The 10148-nt window shown below is 31.8% G+C and overlaps 1 non-coding gene across 1 annotated transcript; it reads left to right on the top strand.

Moving 5' to 3' along the window:
- The first annotated feature begins 1081 nt into the window (after window positions 1-1081).
- On the top strand, window positions 1082-1153 carry TRNAP-AGG. Its single transcript has one exon. It is a non-coding gene; the product is annotated as a tRNA-Pro (tRNA).
- The last annotated feature ends 8995 nt before the right edge of the window (window positions 1154-10148 follow it).

Below are 10148 nucleotides of genomic sequence, written 5' to 3'. Positions count from 1 at the left end.
ATAGATTTGAAAACTAAGTCGCAACACAACTTAACTTACATCCACTCCCTGGAGACTCCTCTAGGTATTGCACTAAATAATAGTGAACATCCTTTTGCCCCCACAGCAAGGCAAAGAAGCTCTTACAAACTCTCTTCCACCTACCCAGTGCAATAGAGAACCGTCGCCTTTTACACTCTCCAAGTGATGGCAATGTACCGTCACATCCTTTTTCACCCTCCTGGTGAAGACATAATACATAGATCTAATGTTGAAGATCTTATCTCATGTCATCCCTATAGCTTTGCTTCTCTTTCTCTGGTTAATTATTTTCATCATGCACATTTCTATCAAAAAATTTGATAATTTTTAAAATGGAATTGCAAAAGAGGGGTCAAAATAGCTTCCCTAGAAATGCAACCTCTTATTATAATGCTTTATGTGAACTATGCAAAACAATGAACACATTAAGTGGCCTAACTCAAGCAAAATTCATGAAATCAAAACCAATGTTGCTAATTTTGCCCCCATCTCTCTCTCTCTCAAGCATAGCCTCAAAACGCATGTGATAGAAGAGATCAATTAGATTGGGCTAACCAATCAATTCACTCATGAACCAATCAATTCAACAAATTCATACGATTTTAAGATAGATTTGTACACATTTTCCATCCAAGATGAGTAGGATCTTATATATAAAATTTCACATCATTTTGTTCTTATTTTGTCTCAAACTAATAAATTCTAAACAAAGATTATGCCTTAGCTTAATCTTTTAGTTGCTTCAAGATACACATTTTACACAAAAGCTCTGATCATATTTATATTTTTTGGCCCAATCTTTTAGTTGCATCAAATACATAAACAATAATTTGATGCTCAAGCTCGACTTGGCTCCGATGATCATCGATTCCCATGAATGAGTGATATTCTATATTTTCATTGTTAAATATTTTATTTAGCCCCCAGCAAAAAAAAAAAAATAAAAAAAAAATCTTTAAAGCGTTGACTTCTTTTGATCCAACCGATTGGAATAAAATACTTTGTTTTAAATTACTTATTTATATTTGTTAATAAATTCTAAATAATTAAGAAATAAATAGGGCATTTGGTCTAGTGGTATGATTCTCGCTTAGGGTGCCAGAGGTCCCGAGTTCAATTCTCGGAATGCCCCCATCCTTTTTAAAATAAAAAAAGGTTTTTAGGAGGTGATTCCTCCTTTTTTTTTGGTCTATTCGTTATTTTCAATTCCGTTATAATCATTTGTTTCAATTATATTTTTCTTATTTAAATTTTGAAAATAAATTTATTTCTTATGACAATTCGAAATTGCAAAGCAATTTGTGCTGTAAAAAAATTTTTATGAATATGCAAAATGTTTAAAATTCATAGCAAATTTAGTGACAAAATTTGTATTTAATATCTGTTTTATATTATTTGCTCATTATTCAAAATTTTAGACAACAAACAATATAGCTTCTTATTTTTATTAATGTTGGGGATAATACCCTGAAAATAGTTTATATTGAATATTTATTATTGATTGATTTTATTTTATTGTTATAAGTGTTGCGAATCTGGATTCAAGAATTATAATTTTGATGATAGCAAAAATTTCTGTTACCTCTGTTTTTCTACGACTGCCTTTGCATATTAACGTTTCAGGTCCACAAGATCAAATTGCAAATCAAACCAGCTCAAGATTAGGTAGATTATGATTGAGCCAGTTTGTAATATACGTCAAGTTTCTTTTAACCTTTTCTTGAGTCCATTGTAACAATATAGGTCCTAATGCTAAGTAACATTGCACACACACACTTGGCTGAAAAATTTTGACTGTTTTAGAGTTTTCTATTTTTGATCACATCGTCTGGAACAATACAAAAATCATCTTGGACGATCAGTTAAAAATAGAAACCATAATTAGGGCATCCTGATTAAGGCAGCCGAAATTAAGAAAATCGTCTTGTACGATATTAGCATCATACATGACGATATGCTCAAATCAGAAATAATTAGCAACCAGATCTATTTAGGAATCTTTTATTTTTGGACATCATCCTGGACGATGCAGTGTAATTATTCCTAAATTAATATGATAATTAAGGAAATTAATTATGGTTTGATTGCTTGATCATATCGTCCAGGATGATCGCAGGATCGTCCGGGATGATCAGTTAAACAAACTTAAGGTTCTAGTTGGAGGACCAGAATGATGCTCTAGACGATATATATCAATTTGAACTAATGGTCTGGAACGATCCAAAATCGTACTGGATGATCAGTTATTTTTTCATCATCCAGACATGCATCCAGGGCGATGTTTTGGATGATATTCATTATTTTGTACTAATCGGCCCGGACGATCTAATTATTTTTCCATCATCCAGACATCCATCCAGGGCTATGGTCTGGACGATATTTGACGACTTGAACTAATCATACAGGACGATATCCTATCATCCTAGACGATCTGAACAAAAAAACCTTCTAATCATCCAGACTCTCCCAAATCATCATAGCTGACTGAGTTGAATTTGAACTGATAGTACAGGACGATCGGTCTATCGTTCTGGACGATATTTGATGATTAGTTGCAAATTAGGACAAATTTGAAGCCCTTCTACTTAAGATCTCTTATTTTCTCAAGACGAGATCTTTTGTTGTTGTCCTGACCTGAGAGAGCCAAGAGGAGAGGGAGAGCAAGGGAAAGAGAGAGAGAGAGGATCTTATGAGGGGGAGTTTGTGAGGGATTTCATAAAGTTTGCTCCAAGCAAGGATCCAAGTCATCTTCTCCGGTCATCGTACCTAGTTCCTTGGAGGTTTGAGAGAGGTCTACTTCAGACACTGATCAATATTCTCTATTTTCTTCAGGAGGAGCACAAGGAATTAGGTTCTCTGCCGATTTCAGGAGGAAGCAAAAGGAGTTGGGTTCTTTGCCTGCTTCAGGAAGAAGCAAAAGGAGTTGGATTCTCTGCCTCATCGGGGTTGGTGGAAAGGAGTTTTTATATGGGATTCTCCGCCTTGCTATAGGGGCAAGATATTGTGTTTAATGCAATACCCAGAGGAGAGACTCCAGAGAGTGGACGTAGGTCATGTTGACCGAACCATTATAAAATATGGTGTGTTCTTTCTTATTGCATTTTTCGCGTTTAATTTTTGCACTTTAATTTTTGTGGTGATTGTTGGTTTTGGTTGTGTTTGTGATTTTGTTTAAGGAAATTTTCAAACACCAATTCATCCCCCCCCCCTCTTGGTTAACCTCGGGCTAGTTCACAAGGGCTTAACATCCCTGACGAACTTTCAAGAGGCATTAAAGCACTTTCAATAAGTATGTATAATATAGTCAATAAATGACATTAAACATTAAATATTGATGTCTTTAATAATTTTGCATGATCATTGTGAATCTTGATTCATTATTTTATATTTAAAACTCTCGGAATTAAACTTAAGATTATACGAACTCTGATTACATTAAACTTATAATCAATTTTAACACCTCAACAAGAAGAACCCAACGATACAAAATAATGGTATGTTCTAAGTCAAAATAATCTCAAAGTAAGCACTTAAAATATAGTTTGAAACTTCAAAAGAATAATTGAGGGATCAAGTAATCTCTAGATTTTGCATGGTTACTATCAAATCACGCAGCTCAATGAGAAAAAGTCAACAAGCTTAAGATCATTTAATTCTAAGGTTTTTAAGGAACTTAATTGGTGAATAAATGTAATATGATAAAAAATCAATATATGACTTTTGATGGAGTTTTATGAAATTTTAACTGAATTTATCAAATGCTAATATAAAAAATCATAAATAAAGCCCCATTCTTTGCAAGAGACAAATAAAGACTTGAGATTAGAGAGAGTTTAGGGATTTGAAAAACTTTAGAGCTTTACCTAACGTTTGATATGATCACCAATAGACATTGATCTGACCACTATCACTTGACCCTCACTGTTTGGCCATGCCACCCGACTATCATAGTTTATTCCCCACCATCCAACTATTATCATCTAACCCCCAACCTCTGACTAAGGTTATCTAGCTGGCATCGTTCTTTAGTTGTCTTCATTCCTCCACTACTCTCACAATCTCTACTACAACTATAATTAACCTAACACTTGATCCCAACTTTATATTCCCGTCTTCTCAAATTGTGAGAAAGTGTAGACTTTTGTTACTCTAAGCATATAGTTGATTATTTCAACTATCGTTTTTATCCTTTTCGGGGTTCTCATGGAATTTTTTTTTGTCATATACATTTTTTTCTTTTATTTTTGTATGTGCTAGATTTTTATGTAACGTTAAGATGCAAAGCTCTCATTCTATCATTGTAAAATTTCTAGCATACAATCAATATAAATGTTATATACAAGAGAATAACGCTTAATGAAACACATTTGTAATTAATGAATTAAAAAATAAAATCTTTAGTTAAATAATTAATAGTACAATTCAACATCATTTTGGATGAGATAATTTTATAAATGCTATTACTATGTGAGATGGAATAAAGAACTTACGAATGAGGTGTGAGACTTTCCCTCATCCGTAGGGGGTGGGGAGTTATTTATATTTGAAAAGGGAAAAAAAATAAGTTATAAAATTTTAACAGATTAAAAATAAAAGATATTTTTGCCAAATATTTAGTTGTTTAACTATTTAAAGCATATTTTTATATATTAAGAATATTTTTAGGACAAAAAGATGCAAGATTACTATAGCAGCACATGAGAGCTCAAGCATGCAAGTGTGAATGCCTCCACATGCGACTAAGCTCATGCCTATACTCATGCTTGTTTGAACGAGTGCACATGCCCTATTGCACGTGCACATGCCTGTGGGTATACCTACACGCATGGGTGTGCACACCTACGTGTGTACGTGCACACTTGATAGTTAAAGGTGTCTAGTGGTTGGTTGGCCAGCACGATCAATTTTGGGCTCGAAAATGTTTATTTCATCATTTTCATTATTTCAAACTTAATTTCGGCATTTTTGAAGCTCAACGAGGCCTCCATAAGTAAGCAAATTTAGAGAATTAAGAGCAAATTTTATCTTTACATTTTGCTCTAATTAATGTGCTTACTTCATCAAAATTTTAAAAAATCTATTTGGTTCATGACCTCAATGGAAAGTCCACATTGGCCTCATGGTAGTGATCGCAACTCATAATTCTTTTTTTCAAATTATTATACATATTGGCTAATGGATGTTTTCAAAGACTAAATATATATATTTTTGGATGAGATAGAAATTGACTTTAAAAAATAAGGATAATTAATGTCTCAATAAATTTTACTTAATGAACATGAATTTTGATGCAATATGTATATGTAAAATTTTTAAACTAAATTTAAAATCATGTGTGCTCCAATTATCAACTCAATGTGCTTTAAGCTATATCATAAACATTTGATGATAACGGATATAATTTGACTGAGATAATGTCTTTTGGACTAATCAATCTTTATGCAAGATTTAGTACAAATAAACTGCAGGTGCACACAAGAGAGTCGTGATATAGATGTGATGTGTGAATGTGGAACATTTAAATGCATTGGCAGTATTCATAACTCGAGCAATGAATGTCATAATCAAAATTCATCAAATTAGAGATTTAAAATGAGGTAGTACAATCCAGATGAGGGTTACAATAGACATATATTAAAGTTATGATTATCTTTTTTTTGCATGATTTTGTACATTTGTTCCATTATTGACCTCATTTATGTATGAGGTCATCAAGACCTGTCTGGACTCCCGCTTGGTGGTCTAATGATTGATAATCATCCACTTGTCAACCATCAAGATCCTAATCAAGTTTTAATCCAATCCTTAATCAACTTTCAACCCAGTCCTCAATCCAAACTTCAACCATATCCAATTCAACTACAACCATTCATTTTCTTGAAATTGGTATGGACAATCCAAATTCAATCAATCAAAACCAAAATCCAGTTTAAATCTAGAATTCCAGACTAAAAAATCAGGATTAAGGGCCCAAGTCCTGAAACCCTTTCTAGGTGATTTTTAAGTCACTTTGATATTAAGTAAAATGACCTCTGATTTGTGATATGTCAGTTGCATATTGATTAGGAATTTTCTTAGGGTCAACCCTCTAAATTTGAAACCAATCTGACAACCAAATGCTGTAAAACTTTTAAATATTTACATCAAATTTCAAACTTAATTTCGGCATAATTTAAACTCAATGAGGCCTCCATAATTAAAAAAATTTAGAGAATTCAGAGAAAAATTTTTCTTTACTTTTTGCTCTAATTAATGTGCTTAGTTCATCAAAATTTTAAAAAAATTAATTTTAAAAAACATATTTAGTTCATGACCTCAATGGAAGGTCCACATTGGCCTCAAAGTAGTGATCGCAACTCATAATTCTTTTTTTCAAATTATTATACATATTGGATAATGGATTTTTTCAAAGACTAAATATATATTTTTGGATGAGATAGAATTTGACTTTAAAAAATAAGGATAATTAATATGTCTCAATAAATTTTACTTAATGAACATGAATTTTGATGCATTATGTATATTAAAAATTTTCGAAACTAAATTTAAAATCATGTGTGCTCTAATTATTAACTCAATGAGCTTTAAGCTATATCATAGACATTTGATGAAAACAAATTTAATTTGACTGAGATAATGTCCTTTGGACTAATCAATCTTTATGCAAGATTTAGTACAAATAAACTACAGGTGCACACAAGAGAATCATGATATAGATGTGATGTGTGAATGTGGAACATTTAAATGCTTGGGCAGTAATCATAACTGGAGCAATGAATGCCATAATCAAAATTCATTAAATTAGAGATTTAAAACGAGGTAGAGATAATCTAGATGAGAGTTACAATAGAAATATATTAGAGTTATAATTATCTTTTTTTTTTTGCGTGGTTTTGTACATTTGTTCCAGTATTGACCTCATTTATGTATGAGGTCATCCAGACCTGTCTGGACTCCCTCTTGGTGGTCTAATGGTTGATAATCATCCACTTGTCAACCATCAATATTTTAATCAAGTTCCAATCCAATCCTTAATCAACTTTCAATCCAGTCCTCAATCCAAACTTCAACCATATCCAAGTCAACTACAGCCATTCATTTTATTGAAATTGGTATGGACAATCCAAATTCAATCAATCAAAACCAAAATCCAGTTTAAATCTATAATTCCAGACAAAAAAATCAGGATTAAGGGCCCAAGTCCTAAAACCCTTTCTAGATGATTTTTAAGTCACCTTGATATTAAGTAAAATGACCTCTGATTTGTGATATGTCATTTGCATATTGATTAGGAATTTCCTTTGGGTCAACCCTCTAAATTTGAACCCATTCTAACATCTAAGTGCTGTAAAACATTTAAATATTTACATCATATTTCAAACTTAATTTCGGCATTTTTGAAGCTCAATGAGGCCTCCATAATTAAACAAATTTAGAGAATTCAGAGCAAATTTTTTCTTTACTTTATGCTCTAATTAATGTGCTTACTTCATCAAAATTTTAAAAAATCTATTTGGTTCATGACCTCAATGGAAGGTCCACATAGGCCTCAAGGTAGTGATCGCAACTCATATATTTTTTTTCAAATTATTATACATATTGGATAATGGATCTTTTCAAAGACTAAATATATATTTTTGGATGAGATAGAATTTGACTTTCAAAAATAAGGATAATTAATATGTCTCAATAAATTTTACTTAATGAACATGAATTTTGATGCACTATGTATATTAAAAAAATTTTGAAACTAAATTTAAAATCATGAGTGCTCTAATTATTAACTCAATGAGCTTTAAGCTATATCATAGACATTTGATGATAACAAATATAATTTGACTGAGATAATGTCCTTTGGACTAATCAATCTTTGTGCAAGATTTAGTACAAATAAACTACAGATGCACACAAGAGAGTCATGATATAGATGTGATGTGTGAATGTGGAACATTTAAATGCTTGGGCAGTAATCATAACTCGAGCAATGAATGCCATAATCAAAATTCATCAAATTAGAGATTTAAAATGAGGTAGAGACAATATAGATGAGAGTTACAATAGTTATATATTAGAGTTATAATTATCTTTTTTTTTGCATGATTTTGTACATTTATTATATTATTGACCTCATTTTTGTATGAGGTCATCAAGACCTGTTTGGACTCCCGCTTGGTGGTCTAATGGTTGATAATCATCCACTTGTCAACTATCAAGATCCTAATCAAGTTCTAATCCAATCCTTTATCAACATTCAACTCAGTCCTCAATCCAAACTTCATTCATATCCAAGTCAACTACAACCATTCATTTTATTGAAATTGGTATGGACAATCCAAATTCAATCAAATGGTCAAATCCTCTTTAGAACTTGAGCCCTCCTCAAACCTCCTACTCCCAGCTTTCTAAATAAAGCTCAAAATTCTGTTAGAGCTCCCCTAATCAAGCCTAACCCATTTTTAAACCAAAATGGAAAATGTGGTACCCCTCCCATGAACCATCCAATGGTAAACCAGCTCAACCTAGGATTTTCCCAGCCCCTCCAATGGCTTGGGGCACTTGTACTCATCAGGCCAAAATCTCTGATCAATTAGGGCCATCAAATCTAAACCCTAGGGCTTATGACAATGAAGAGACCTCATTTCAACCCATTTAATCTACCTCATTTCCCATAGCTCATATATCCCCCATCCCATTTTGTTTTAATTCCTTAGGCCTCTCCCTACCCTTCTCCAGTAAAAAACCATAGGTCTAAGGTCGTCAGCCATAAGATTTCAGTGAAAGGTGGCATCCAATCCATCTAGACCTTATTGAAGGCGATCTAGACAATTTCAACCATTAATTTCTTTTAGAGAATGATAATTGGACAATCTACAAGCTCAACAAGCCCAAGAATATCTAAATCCAATCAATAAATCACAATAAAGCACTAAACTTAGCTTGTAAAAGATAGGGCTAATTAACATTTCAATAAGCATATTTTATACCTTAAAATCATTTCCCCATGAATGCTCTTCACATCGACTATCTCTTTTTAAAATTTCATTTAATTTGGTTTATTATTTTTGAAGAATAGTTTGATTTTCAATTTTTAAAGCTCGGACCTGTAGTCCATGCATGTGTTCAAAATATGGACCATTGATCTCGCATTCAACAACCCATATTTTATTGTTCTGCAGTTAATCCAAACTACATGATTGATACTGCCATTTTATTTTTCAATTCGACAACATCTAAGTCATTCATTACAAACAATAGAGGATCTGACAATGGCTAGAGCTTGCTGACACGTATAAGTGAAAAATGTGTGGCGCTGCTATTTTTCAATCATTTGCAATAATTACGCTGTCACCACCACCGCAATTTGATCCATTCAACAAAAGAATGCCACATGTGCCACTACTGCTGCCATTTTCAAAATTTAACTATTTTAACTAATTTAAATAGTTTTAAGTGAAAAAACTTCAAAAAAATTATAGAAAATTAAATCCATGGCCAAATTTTGTAAATAAAGCCTTATTTTCCTAAAAATAAAATTCTATCTCATTTAAAATTAAAATTAACTGAAAAATGTTATATTGATTTTAAATAATTTCAAACATTTTTTATTTAGCCTTTAATTATTATATTATTAAATTTAAATTTAAATATTTTGAGATTCTAAGTAAACTATTTCCAAAATGTCTATGTTTTGCACTGGATTTTTCCAAGATTTTTTTCTTGACCTATATTTTAAGTTTTATTCAATTTTATTTTGGCTCAAGTGGAGTGTGATTTTGGTGTGTGAAAATCCCTAATGAATGGATTTTTCTTTGGTTCCTCTTAATCCAACCTTTTAATTAAGGTTTTAAACAGAACTTATTCTCTAATAAATTGAATTAGCCAAATCTAGTGCAAGTCTATAAATCATTTGTATCAATTTTATTATTTTAGTTTTGCATAATTCATAATTTAGGAACTTTGACTTGGTGTTATATTTGATTGATGAAGACTATGATAAATATCTCCATTACCATAGCATATTAAGGGCAACATCATGGGGAAATGTTTCCTTAGCTGAAGGCCTAAGCACTTAGGAATTCACCCTTTCTATCTAACTTAGGTTTAGGTCACATGTTTTTTATTTATTT

Source organism: Dendrobium catenatum, unplaced genomic scaffold (genome assembly GCF_001605985.2).
Source record: "Dendrobium catenatum unplaced genomic scaffold, ASM160598v2 fragScaff_scaffold_955, whole genome shotgun sequence".
NCBI lineage: Eukaryota > Viridiplantae > Streptophyta > Magnoliopsida > Asparagales > Orchidaceae > Dendrobium > Dendrobium catenatum.
The sequence above is the reverse complement of the archived record's forward strand: the minus strand, read 5'-3'. Positions and strand labels throughout refer to the sequence as shown.